We start from the raw sequence: 14,305 nt of genomic DNA on the forward strand, positions 1-14,305 counted from the left end.
AATAATGCTGTGCRGAAAAACGAGCAGTGAAAGCAGAGGAACATTTATGGAGCCCCGTTTCTGTGCTTGTTCTTGTGATGTCCCCTAGTGGAGCAAGAGTGAGAGCTATTCCCGTGTGCCGGTCCGTAGGCTCAGGCACYGCTGGCAGGAATCTCCATCCTTTATCCCTCCCACAAGATGCAGATTAGCATCTGAGCCAGCAGCCAGCAGTGTATCCSTCTCCTTGGGCAGTCTGTGAGTGACTGGAGAAGATTGCCACAGATCAATGGAGAAGGAATGATAGTGATCAAACTGGAGATAGCAGAAGTACAGGCGGGGAGGTGTGAGAGAGAGATAAGAGACAAACTTACAAAGGGAAAAAAAAAGGAGCTTGCTAATTGTTGCTGGAAGTTGTATAGGGATGATTCTTCCCAGAGAATTCCGGGGAAAAGCAGAGGAAAAGGCCAGGAACTAATGAACTAATGTGTGTGACAGGATCTCATGTGTGTGACAGGTTCTCATGCGTGGCCTTCACCAGCAGTCAAGCGTTTTGTCCAGTTGCAGGTTTTGAATCTGCCAGCGTTCTTTAAGTGCTTACAAGGTGGATGAAATATTTCATTATGTAATAGAATTGAAATACCTAGCTGCCAAAAAAAAAAAAAAAAAAAACCAATAAAATGTTTTGTACTCATTCTGCTTGAAAGATAGTTTTGGGTTTTGTTATTTGTTGTTGATTTTGGTTTGGGTGTGGTGTGTGCTTTTTTTTTTCATGGTTGCAGGGGAAACAATTTGCAATACTACTCTGGACAAAATATATTGAGGTGAAATATATTGGACTTTTCTGTTGGAATTCATAGAAGGTGAAAATTCATGTGTTATAAATGATTCAGATCATAAATGATTCAGGTATTTTTTACGTTTTATGGAGAGCAAAGTGGAATAGCTTAAACATGAAGTTTTGCTGCTTTTTTAATAATTTCTGATTTGAACACATAGTAAGATAAATCACCTTTCTGTTCCCTTCCATATTTATATGTAAATGCGTAAAATTAAACAGGAGTTTCTCTTTTTTTTTCTCCCAAAACTAGTAAACAGCTTCAATTTACCAGATAAGCAAAATGATTCTGTATTGAGGTTGGTGGAATAAATATACTTGAGAAGAGAGAAGTAAAGGATTATATCTAATCAGACTCTTTCTGAAGACATCAATAGAAGTTTTGTCACTTGTTTCAGATGTACGTGAATTATGGACATACACTTTTGCAAATGATACTTGGATTGATATTTGGATTCTTAAGTATATCAGAATGGTTTACATATTTTTCTTTTAATATAACCTGACTGTTAATATCTGCTGCTATTATTGTCTATCGACATATACTGTGAAATCGGAGTGCCACCGTCCCAGGAGAGGCGCAGCCCTAAGGTATTTCGGTTTTGACCTTGGACCAGTGTAACATGCCATTATCYCATCCTGGAACATCTTTCTGCAGTGGCTTGATTGCTATTTTTTACTGCTTGTAATTGTTTGCTTTTCTTTTTCTTTTTCCCCAAGGTTCATCCAGTTAGAGAATTTTTCAATGTTGTATTTTTAAGGAAAAATACTTATCTATTACCTRTTCCCAATGCACACCACATTTTGACCTTGAAATAAAACAAAAAAAAAAGTCAGTATGTTAGCTTACAATTATGGGATTTCGTAACATCTGACTGCAGGACTGCACCTATGATGTAACTGAAACTTTAAATTCATTTTCTGCTGGCTTTTATTGTTGTTGTATTTTTTTTAAAGACACTCTTGTGTGAACATGAAGTTATCTCTGAAGATTTTTAGATCCTGTACTGATGACTTGGAAGATTTTTCTCTTTCTAGAAATTAACTGTACTCTGATCCACCAGTCTGATCACAGATGGCAGAAAATCCAGGCCAAAGACATGCAGGGGGGAGCTGTGTTGCAGATAACTCTTTCCTGTGGGTCAGTGTCTCGAATTCAGAATATCAATATCTGTTGGCCTGGATATTTTTTTTGGCAGATGGTAATTCCTATTTTGTCTGAAGTTGGAAAGCCCTGTTAACTATGTGTGTTTCTCAATAACATAATTATTGATGTTAACTATGTGTGTTTCTCAATAACATAATTATTGATAGATAGTAAGAAACTCTAGTGTTTGGCCCTACAGGTCCTGATGGGAGAGCTTTAGCTTGCTGTTGTAAGCCTGGAATGTTGCCGAAGGTTCTCATGTTGAACTCCTCACGATGCCTCTGTTTTTCGGAATGGATGCTGTGTTCATCCTACCGCAGCCTTTTTGCGAGTGGCTCTCGTGTGCCAAATGTGCCTCTGAGGAGTGCCCTCGACCCCTCGATCTKGCAGCTGGAGGGCGATTGCTGCTGCGTGCGCTAAGGCACCTGCCGGCACGCACACCTCCACAGCAGGCAGCTCCCGCTCATCCTGCGAGCCTAGTAAGGGCCCTTTCTCGTGTCCATTTGAGTCATTTCCAATGAGCAGACAGGAAACTTGTGCTGTGCAGAAGCGCAGCACAGGGAGGACCTCCTTGCCCTGCGGCTCCGGGGGGGCCTCGCAGCGGGGCYGCCCCTGTCGGCACCCACCTGCAGGCACAGGCAGAGCTGCCGCAGTGTGTGCTGCAGAGAAACATCATCTTACTGAACACACGTGCTCCAGAGGAGCAGCCTGTGGCCCCGCTTGCTAGACCAGCTATTCTCAATAGGCAGTGGTTTGCCATAAGAGCAGGTATCCTAGTGTTTGCATTAGGCTTGGAACCTGCATGTTTGTTTAYTTGTCCTTGTAGAATGGAAAAGGATTTTTACATTAGGTTTCCAGCTAATGTTATTTTTGAAGCTTCTATTACTGTCATCTGGAGAATCTGAAAATTCTTTCTATTCTGCAGTGACTTTGCACTGAAGAATTATGATTCCTATAGGAGACTCCCTCTTGAGAAATTAAGACTCCAAAATACACTTGTCCAGGGCATGAGTATCTGCAGTAAAAGAACTTCCCAAGTCTGCATCCTCTATTTGTATGCAGTATTCCCAAAGACGATGCGCTGTGTGTCCTAGTTTAAATTGGACTTTAAGCCAGTCCTTGAAAACTGCTAGGTAAGTCAATTATCTCATTCTAGAGAGGCTCTAAATCAAATACCAATATAAAAAGAAAGGAAAAAATTACCCCCCAGTGGATGTCAAAGGCACTTGTCTGCCTAAGCCCTCCTAGAACTCGCTGTTGTAATTGTTTACTTGGAGCAGAACAGTGTCTAATGATCTCAGACAGAATTAAATCATGGGCATAATACTGCCTAATGTTGCTTAAAAAAAACTGGCTGAGGTGTGCTCGAGTGCCTTTGAAATGTGACCGCGCGTGGAGGTAGTGTTGTTATTTTACCTACAAAATATCAAATTATTAAATCCCTGTCGATGGCTTTAAAGTCATTCTGTACCCAAACTGAAATGCTCTGCCTACTACTAACTATATTTTATTTCAGGCCAATTCATGGCAGTTGTGATGCTGTAATGGAGGAATGGGCCTCTTTTTTTTTTTTTTTTTTTGCCTGTAGTTTTCTGGATATGTACTAGCTGTACATTTACTAATGGTACTAAATCATTTTAATTTCGTTTTCTTTGTGCAACACTGCCAAAGTTTGGAAGGGCAAATATTGAAGAACATTTATCTTAAATATAAATACGTGGTTGCCTTTTTTTTTTTTTTTTAGCTTCTTAAATGTGCTAGAAGGTGTTTTGTCAGTGTATTAGAGAAAAGCTTGGGAGAGAACACACTTGATGAACTTTACAGAGGGAATACGCTGTGTATTGACAACTGCTTCATGTTGTGTTGTGGTTATGGGTCTGTTTTTGACAGTAAAGCTGGCTGAGAAGGTTGGCCCTGTCTCCACCTGGGGTCGCTCATGCCTGTTGCTGTCGCACAGTTCGTGGCCCTGTGGGTTTTGCTGCCCCAGTGTTTGTGGGTATCCACGGAGGTGTGAGTCACCCCAGTGGTCTGAGGTAAGAGGAAAACCCCTCCAGAAGGAGGAGCCAGGATGTGCAGCTGGGCCAGCAATGGTGGGAAGCTTTCAACTGGCTTCACGTCTGAGGGAAATCTCAAGTGTGAACACACGCTGGGCGTCTGCCTGATGCACCCACATTGGTGTAGGTGACCCTTCGCTGACGGGAAGAGCTGGAAATAGTCATGTGCTGCGTGTGTCCTCCGTGGGTTCTGCAGCAAGTGCCCACACCCCACTGCAAACCATGGATGCTCGTGCGTGCGATCCAACTAGTGCAAATCTTGTAAGAGAAACCGCGTCCTCGTGGGGTCGCTGCCCGAGGGAGCCACTGCAGCCCCTCACGGGCGGGAGGGTGACGTGTTGCCGGGGACCCGGCTCTGCTCTGGAATCCCTGGCAGCCCGCGCGTTCCTGGCGCCAGCCGCTCTCTTGGCGGGGGTCAGCGTGGCTGGCACGCCTGGTGTGCTACCCGTTATCCGGGTGGTGCCRACCGCTCCCGAAGCGGGAGGAGAAGGGCACGGCAGAACACGGGAGAGCTGTGCTGCTGTCGTCAAGGTAACGCATCCAAGCCGGGCACATGCTCATCCCAGCCGCCAGCATCCCGAGCGCGGAGCAGAACAAAGGCAGCTCCGTGGAAAGGAGTGGGTGAAAGGTAAAGGCAAGGGACCAAAAACGAGCCCAGTGCTTCCAAGCAGGTGGCAAGCGCATAGGCAGGAGTGCTGCTGCACCGAGGAGGTGGCGTTTGTGTCCTGCTCCGTGTCCCGGCACCGAGGAGGTGGCGTTTGTGTCCTGCTCCGTGTCCCGGCACCGAGGAGGTGGCGTTTGTGTCCTACTCCACGTCCTGGCACTCTGCCTCCTCGTCAGTGGTAGATGGCTGCCAGTAATGCAACGTGGTTTTTGTGAAATGTTTAATTACAGCATTCGGTAATGATGACTTGTGCAAAACAGAACACCTAGAATGAAGCAAGGACCGTGAGCCTGGTAAAAAGCATTCTGGTATGGGGTGGTATTACCTAGGATCATTTAATTTGCTCCATTTCTCTCTCAGCTTTTCAGAGTTGGGACAGTAATTTGTATTGCAGTGTGGAGGGACATGTGGCTACACGAAACTTTGATTTTTTTTTTTTATTGTTTTGGTACCTTGTTAGTGCAGGTGCTTCTGATGACAGACAGTTTTCCACTACTGCTTGAATTGGAACTCAAGTGGACCAGAGAAATATCTTGAAGTTAGCCTTGCTTCAGTGGGGGTGGGTAAATGCTCAGGGTCTCCCACAGTCTGGCATCTGTCAATGATGCTGTGCATGCACAGAGCTGGTACAGGCTGCTTGTGGCCCCAGGTGGCCAACCCGTGCTCCTCAAGCCCCGAGTTAAACGGTCCCATGGCCCCGAGACCCAAGGGATGCCAGGAGCATCTCCCCCTGATGGCCTGAGGAGCAGCCTGGATGATGCTGGGGGGCAGCAGCCGCCGTGGGGCAGSGCTCACACAGCCCCCCATCCTGCTGGGACCTGCAGGAACCACGGCCCCTGGGGGCCCTGGCCAGTAGAGGGCAAAACTGCTGCATGCTGCCCTCAACCGAGGCGAAATGCAAAGTTCAGGTCAGCTTTGCGTTAATGGTGTTCTGTTATGTATTGCACCCCAGCTGATGATCACCAGGGAGAACCTCTTGGATGACTTTTCGTGGGGGTGAAAATTCCCTCTGAATTTTCGCTGTGCAAATCTACCACCTTGCTGGTTAGCTCAGAGATCCTAGGCCGGGGCGGGTGCTCTAGAAATCTGCTACAAGTGCCAACTCACCTGCTTTGTGGGAAATCCTGGAGCAGTTCTTGACATGGGGAAAGGGAGAAAATACTGCTTGGGGGGTTTGGCAGAACTTGCATCTGGGTTTAATATACTTCTGCCCCAGACAGCAGAGCTATCAGCAGAGGAAACATGGGTAAGAGGCTGCCACAACCAAACTGGAATATTCCTCACAAAAATAATCCACTTCACAGGTTGCACCAAGGTGATCAACACTCCATGAAATACTGTGTATTCAGAATTGCTTAGCAAGTTCCTTCGTAGGTAGCTTCTTGTAAGGCTTAGCCTAGAAGACCTCTCCCACATGTACAAATTAAATGTGCTTTTGACCTGCAGGCTCTGTTTAGTCAGCCTACTACAATTTAAAAACTTGGTTGGGCTATTTTCTGTGTTTATCTAGCCTAAACTTCATCCTAATCAAAAAAGGCTTTATTCATGGTGATAAAAACTAAAAGCCCTGATTTCCATTCTTTATGGCAGGTAATGCTTATTATTTATTCTATATAAAAATAAATCTTATTGCAGATGGGAATTTTCTCTCGCAGTTAATAAGCTCAAGTTTTGTCTTCTCTGTGGTTTTTACCCTCGTTGCTTGAAGAGAAGGTGCCGTTTTTTCAGTGTCTCCACACACGGGTGTGGGCGGACATGAGTTCAGCCCTGCTAGTCTGCGTCTTCATTCCTGGGGCCTTCACTGCTGTAAAAACAACTTGATTCCATCAGATGAACACGTCCGTGAGTGGCGATGGGAGACCCACGTGTGATTAGTGCTTCACAAGCAAAATTGAGTCACTATTAATGAAAAGACAGACGCCAGTTTTATCCAGCTCCTTTTGTGTTACGTTTGTCTTTGTTAATCTTCACATAGGTAGCTACAGTATGTTGTTATTTCTGGTTTCTTATATTGTGGCAGATGCGGAAGCACTCATCCATTAATTTGGCTGAAGTTTTGTAATTAATATGTTTTGTATGATGTTACTTTAATATTACAAATTGCTCTTTTGATTATTTTTTATTCAGCCTTTTAGCAGTGAAAAGGTCCAAGTTGTATTTTGTTTTAATGGAAATTTATTCATCTGTGCCTTCTACTGCAAGGATTATCATTTATCTTCCACCCACGATTTATCTGCAGATGTCTTCTCTCAGCAATAATGTTGACGTTTCCTATTCTCTTGCTTTCACCTCTCGTGTCAGATGCAAAATCATAGACAAACTTCAGATCTATAAAAACAGGGAAAATATAAAGTAGCCATACCTCATGCATTTTCCACTTGATTACAGTTTGTTTTGTTTAAGAGCCATATGACTGCGATGAAGTGGACGAAAAGTAGGATTTGTACTTCTCCTATGGGCAGGTCTTGAAGAATGTGTAGTATTTTTTTAGATTATTTGAAAAAAAAAATAGAGTAATAGAATTTGAAAAAGACAAAGCATTTTTAAAGTTCTTAAGAAGTTAAAAGTTGCAGCTATGTAGTGTGGTTGGGTTTAGATGTGACTATAATTAAATTTAACTACTGTGGCAGAATGGATTGTCTGCAGCTTTCCTTACAGAAATATTTACATGGAAATGGATGGCAATAATCACGTTAGCTGAAGATATGCATATTATTCCTGTGTTTAAAAATAAATCAAGCATATGCTTGTTTCTTTGTGGTATTTAAAGATCACCTCATAGACTTGTTTAAAAAGTAGGAAAGGTTGAGAAAGATGGGAGGATCTCTATCCATTCTGCCACATCCATTCTGCCATACTCGGGAGGAATAAAAATGGATGAAAACTTCCCAGTTATAACAACTTGCATGCACTTTTCTCATCAACGCAGTGCCTCCACTTCAGGCCCTGGAGATGGAAGAAGATGGATTAAGAGGTAGCTGGTGCCCACACTGCCTCTYATGAAGCCCCTGGTTCTCACCAATACCCATCGACAGGAGGTTTCCTTTTCCCTCAGAGGTAATGGGTACTGCATTYCTGTTGGGAGTACAAGTGAGGGAAGAAGCATCTCCCAGATTTTTATTTTATGTTCTCACTGACCTGTATTGGGTGCTTTTCATCCTCCTGGAGGACCCATGTGGGACCAGAGGCAGCTAGAAGGAAAGGCAGAGTAGTAGCCTCATCTTCCTTGGGAAAGCAGAGCTTGGGTTGAACACGGTACAGCAGGAGGCAGGGCAAGAAAAGTAAACCTGCACGGTGGTGGTGTGGATTGTAATATTAAAGCAATTCCYAGGCCTCTACCCAGCATGTCTCAAGTGAGGTTCAAACGGTTAATTTTAAAAGTGCTTTTTTTTTTTTTTCCTGCATGTCTCAGTGCTGTCTGGTTTAAGCCACGATGGGAATTGRAAGTGACAAGCTGCTGCAGGGAAGCTGTTCTCGTGGTGTTTGTATCATGTCTGAAAGCCGGATGGACCAGAAACTTTGAGAAGAGGGGGGCTGCCTTATCAGGGCCTTTGGCTATTCAGCCAAYGCCAGAAAGGTGTGGGGCAGATCATCTAGGCTGATGGGAGGAAGTTAATAAGGGGGGAAATAAACCCCCAAAACTCACAAGCTTCCCCTACCCCTCCTTACCAAAGCCTCTGCTGAGCTGGACATCACAAGGAGGGGAGAGCTGATCAACCAGACTAGACCTTGCCCTCAGCAGTGGCTGCATGGTCCCATCCTCTGTCACCAAGATCCCCTGGGAGAAGGCGAGAGAAAGCAGCATCCCGGGGAGGGCGGTGAGGCATCCCGGGCCATGGAGACTCCTCACACCAGTGTGAGGTCGGGGCACAGGGCACACGGTGCAGGACCCTGACCCGCTGCGCTGCCCTGCGGCCCACAGGGCCCACAGCAGGGAGGCCCGAAGGGAAAATCACCCATGGAAAACTGCAAGGCCAGTAGAAAAGCCCAGGGCTTATCCCTAGCGAATGTGTGCCTGATGCCGCTGCACCTCCTGCCTGCTCCCTGCCTTCTTATGCACGGGGAAGGTCTGGTGGTGGCTGCGTGTGCTGCGGTCACGCAGGAGCTGGGCAGTGTTCCTGGCCGCAGCAAGCTGCCCTGTTTGCGTAACGGCAGTATCTCTTGGATGCATCKCATGTCTGCTGTGGAAAAAGCAACGAGCGCTTTTGCCAGAAGGGAAAAGAATTGTTTTCCAAGAGCATTCCTTTGCCGTGGACCTGGGGACGATAGCTTGCAGGGATGCCTCAGACTGCAGGGAGATGCCACGGGTGCTAATAGGGCCAAATATAAAGAGATATTTTCCAAGTAACAAAGTTATAAAAAGATCACATGCAAGATAATAACAAACTAAAAAGCACACATGACAAATATCTAGTGTGCCTGTACTCATTTTTGTCTAAGTTGTTAATGCTTTGGACTGATTTTAAATGTAGTGATTCAAAAGGCTTTTTGATAATAACAAACTAAAAAGCACACATGACAAATATCTAGTGTGCCTGTACTCATTTTTGTCTAAGTTGTTAATGCTTTGGACTGATTTTAAATGTAGTGATTCAAAAGGCTTTTTAAAGGCCTTTTTTTTTTTTTTTTTTCTGCAGAGGATAACTTTCTCTGGCCATTCTGCAGCTGACTGCAAGTAGCTGATAGAGACACAATATCTAGGTGCAGCTTTGTGASAGTATCTTCAGCATAATATCAACATTAGAATGAGGAAGCTGAYGTTAGGGGAGGACAAGACAAAAGGCTTCTGGAAGATGCGTGTCTTTAAATGGTAAAATATGAAGTCCAGCATGATTTGATGCTCAGCTCTTTGATACTGCGGYAGCTTGATGCCCATAAGGTCCGTGTAATGAGGTTCTGCCACTGTCCCATCTGTTTTGTATTCATCTGTCATGGAGACTTGGAGCCACTGGGGAGGAAAAAGAACTGGCAATTTCATGCTGTGGGTTTATGATATCGAGATGAGCAGTGTTAGAAGRGCTGCTCATGGTTTCCTCATACTGACCAGGTAGGCGGCAAATACTGAATTATGGAAAGGCCAAGTAGGGAAAAACCCACGAGTTTTACAAATACCCCCCTAATCACCCACATCCATCTGACATGCGTCAGTAATTCTGCCTCCTGCTTTGTTTCCTTTATCCGAGGCAAAGAGCCAAACCCCAGACCCAGTGAACCCGTGGGGCCCGGCGCCGTGCCCTGYAGCGGGGCAGGGGCTGCAGCCCCGGGCGCTCAGCAAGGCCGAGGCCCGGGCTTGGGCTGCGCCTTGCAGGCTCTCGCACAGCCGCGTTTCAGGCCGCCCCGGGGCCCTTGGTTCTCGTGCAGTTTCCATGGAGGCTCCGCGCTGCCCGTGAGCCTGCTGCTGCAGCCCCCGTCCATCACGTGCTGCCCGGGGGGGCTCTATGGGGCTGCGCGTTGTGCCGCGCCGCGGGGCTGCCCCGAGCCCTCCGGGCAGCYGCGGCTGTCGGTGCCCCAGGGGCTCTCCCACAGGCAAAATGTTTCTAGAAAGGATAAACTGGGGTGGCTTTGCTGTAGAAAAGGGAACGATATAGATTAGTCTACACAAAGATCTCATTTAGACTTTAGCTTTCCACTTTTGGCAAATAAAGGGAAGAGGAGGAGCGCTCTTCTCCAGAGAGACGGTCCCTCGCAAGGTAGCGTTGTAAGGGAAGAAATTAGCTGATGTAACAGAAAATAGAAGCCACACTGTAATACACAGTGCAGACTCAATCTTCACCAGTGCTGGTGTGGAAGTAGCATATTTTTGTCTTTAACACAGTATCACTCTCCTTACATAAAGCTGGTAAGGATGGCRTCAGGCTCATTTATCTCCTGCACGGTGGTTGGTGCTCTGCTAGCTGTCTGGCTGTGGGAGCAGCGATGCTGCGAACTGCCTTGGGCTGGTGCTGGTGCCGGGGAAGGCCTGGTCAGCTGCTCGTGGCAGCTGTGAAAGCACCAAGCTGAGCGCTGCCTGCCGTGCTCGGGAGCCAGCACGGGCCSCTGCGGAGCCCTGGCCTCGGGGGGACAGCAGCGGGTCCGAGGGGACACCCGGCATGAGGAGGGGAAAGGGCAGCAGCGCGCTACGGTGGTATCTATCTGCAACAACATAGATGCAAGGGATTTGTGACGGTAAAGGGTGGCAGCAGTCTGATGCTAGAAGTATTTTTGGAAGTAAACTGCTTATGTGAATCTTGCAGGCTGTTATTTCAAAATTAATTGGAGTGCAGAAAATGCAGGCAAAACGGTAAAGCTGTATTAATTGGGAGGTTTTAACTCCCAGGCATGGTGGAGAGTGCAGTAAATGGTGGGAATAAGACTGGAGGTCTTTTAGGCTGTGTGCTGGCATGCAGTTTAGTCTGAGATGTACAAATACCAATAGGATATGGGGCGATCTTTGCATCAAAGCACATAGAGAATATAACTGAGGGCATAAGGGCAGGCTAGAAATAGAGACGTCTTAGTCGCAAAACTCATTACTTTGACTAGAAAAGAGGTTTTCTTCATTAGAGTGATGTTTGTACTGTGCACTGAGGTAGAATCGGCTGCTCCCCGAGGTTGGCCATGTAAATTAATGCTTTGTAAATCTTGGCAGAGGTTTTCAAAGATGCTTGGAAGAATTATAATGCCCAATTAAGTAGGCATTGGTCATCCAAACCCCGCAGGCAGTCCTGAAAATCACAGCCGCTCTCCTCATTGCCTCTACTTCTGAGTTAAATTTTCCTTCTCTGCTCCCGTCCRCTCTCCACTTCCAGCTCCATCCAGAGCTCCCGCTGCCACAGATGTCGCAGCAAAGCGCGCATCCAGTAACGGGGCTCTCAAACACTGTGTTCAGGCAGCCACAAGTGGAGGCAGGAGAAAAGATTGTCCGTCCCTGCTGAGACAATTTAGCACAGAATCTGTGGGAGCTGTTACACATCAGCCAACTACTCTTTTTGCTGCCAGGAATCTCCCAGGTGCTTTTGGCCCACATACCTACCTCTGATATGGAAATACAAAGCCAGATCAGCTGCTAAAATGTGGGCTATGCTCTAGTGAAGTTAGTGAACATGGTATCTATTTTTTTAAAAGGTTTTATTGGCTGGTAATAAAAATCTTACTTGGGATGCAGTCCAGTATGTCATGCACCTGACCTGGTTGGGTTGGAGCTCTTGGGCTGTTTGTTGAGTCTCTGTGATTCRTGTGGCTGATGGAAGCGATCCTTCCTTTAAGCATTTCCTCAAGCAGGAGGATTCTCTGCACAGTATCTTAAGGCAACGTAACAGAATTTCTGGCACTAGCCTCAGTGTTATGTGGAGGAAGGGAGAAGGGAAAATTTTGAGAGAAAATGTTAATTTGGAAGTAAATGGTAAAACAGACTCTCAACAACACAGAAGGAAACTGAAAACCAGTCATAAAGGCGGCACTATCTACCACAGGAATAATATCATAGTCTTCCTTATAACCTCTGCTCTGATGAAGTTGCAAATTTTTGTTAGCATTTRGGAATAGCTCCTCTTTCTTTGAAACATATTTGCCCAAGCTTTATTCTGCTCTAAGGCAGAACTTAGTTTTGCATGTGTTTACAAAATGTAATACACCCTTGCAGGGTTCCCTAAATAAGAAATTATTTTTCGCAGTCCAACAACCCGTATCCTCGGTGCCTTTCTCTTGCTCAGTTAAAGACAAGCCACATGTCATGGAAAGCCAGAGCCCTCCTTTCACATCCATACCAGCAATTTTCAGCCTATGTCCAMCTTGTAGTTCTGAAATACAAASAYTATTTCATTCTCTTTCTATTAGCTACAAAGCATTGTTTAAGTAAAGGTTACTACACAAAATCACAGCCCATATGAAAGGTAAAAGGTACGTATGACTGAAATAAATGTAATTATTTTAATGATTATGGGAGAAATATTTCTGTATATGTCACAGCACACATTTGTAGCATGCATCGACTCTCCAAACTAGCTGGAAGAGATAAGATTATTTGTAGTTCAGAATGAATTTGGCTCCACATAGTTGTCTATGTGGTTCTTCAGTAGCTAGGAAGATGCTATAATACTTTGAAAGTTATTTCAAAGTGATTTCAGGCGGAAAGAGGCAAATAATATTAAGTMAAATAAGAATAAGGGAAAAATATATTTTGAGGTCTGGTGATGTTTTTCAGATCTGGGGATCACTGAGGACCTTAACAAGCTGCATGGCTGGTCCCATCCAGCCCTGCATTGGAGGAGGACAAAATAACTGGACTAATTCCTGGCACAAATAAGACTAAGGCTTGAAAATTAATTAGCTGGTAGTGATTTTAGTATACCCCCTATATGAAGGAATTAGGATATTCTAGGGAGAAAATCTTGGCTGTAGCAGTGAGTTTCTTGTGAACTGAATACAGGGCTAACTTCTTCATCTGCAGGTACGTGGATGGCCCGACTCACGTAACGGTGTTTCGTGGAGGAGCTGTTACGGGGCACCATGGCCAAGTACAAGGGAGCTGAGGTTCTTGCATCCACCAGAGGCACGGTGAGCTCCCGAGGCTGAACRCTGAGCTCTAGAGATAAGTGAGTACAATCAGCCACTGGACCCACTCGCTCGGGGAGAAAATGGGTTCATTTTAAGGCAGTGATTTTAAATTGTCTTTCTGACATGCATGTTGTWGCTCCACCAGCTGCCTGGGGTTTGCTATAGGAGTCACTGTGGGAAATGGTGTTCCCAGAAATTCCTGTCTTGTGATTACTGGGTCCCCTGTGGTCTGAACATCAGGAACCAGGAATCACTATCTTTCCTTTATTCTCCACATTGATAAGGGCCAAAAGGCCCACACCATTTAACAACCCACATGTGTTTCTGGGCTGTCAGGTGGWGGCCACTGATGGCAACCATGCCTAAAAATACCAGCGCCTTTCAAGACACTGAAATACAGCTTTATTCATGTGTTTTAAAATGTGGGGTCAAACTAGAAGATGCAACAGGGTCTCCTTTAACATMATCACTCCCAGAAAATTTTTCAGGGTGCGTGAGGAGACATGCAGTGGGTGTGAGGGTGTCTGTGTGAAGGGTGGAGGATCATGCATGGAGATGTGTGTGGGGTGTATGTTAAGGGCACGGTGTGTGTGTATAGGGTGACAGGGGTGTGTGTGGTGTGGGTGTGTGAGGTGTGCGGGGCTGAGGGATGTGAGGGTAGGGCATGTAGGGGCAGGATGTGTATATGGCGTGCTGTGTAYATGGCGTGCAGTGAGTGAGGTGTATGTGTATGAGGAGTGCGTGCGCATGAGGGGGGTGTGAGGGACGTGTGTGGGAGTRAATGGTGTATGTGTGTGAGGGCAGTGCGTGGGAGAGTGTACGGTGTGTGAGAGACTAGGGGGTGAAGCGGGTATGACTGATGTGTGCGGGGGTGTGTGCAAGGTGTCTGTGTCTGACGGGTGTGTGCAGAGGGTGTACGTGTGTGTGCAGGGGGTGTCTGTGTCAGCGTGAGTGTGGGGGTGGGCAGTGCAGGTGGAGGTGTGTGTGTGAGGAGTGTGCAGGTGGATGTGCACATGTGGGGCCGTGCAGGTGCATGTGTGTGTGAGGGTGGTGCATGTGTGCACGTGAGGGCCGTGCAGGTGCATGTGTGC

The sequence above is a fragment of the Nothoprocta perdicaria genome, unplaced genomic scaffold (assembly GCF_003342845.1).
Source record: "Nothoprocta perdicaria isolate Ctin4 unplaced genomic scaffold, notPer1 scaffold_149, whole genome shotgun sequence".
Taxonomy (NCBI): domain Eukaryota; kingdom Metazoa; phylum Chordata; class Aves; order Tinamiformes; family Tinamidae; genus Nothoprocta; species Nothoprocta perdicaria.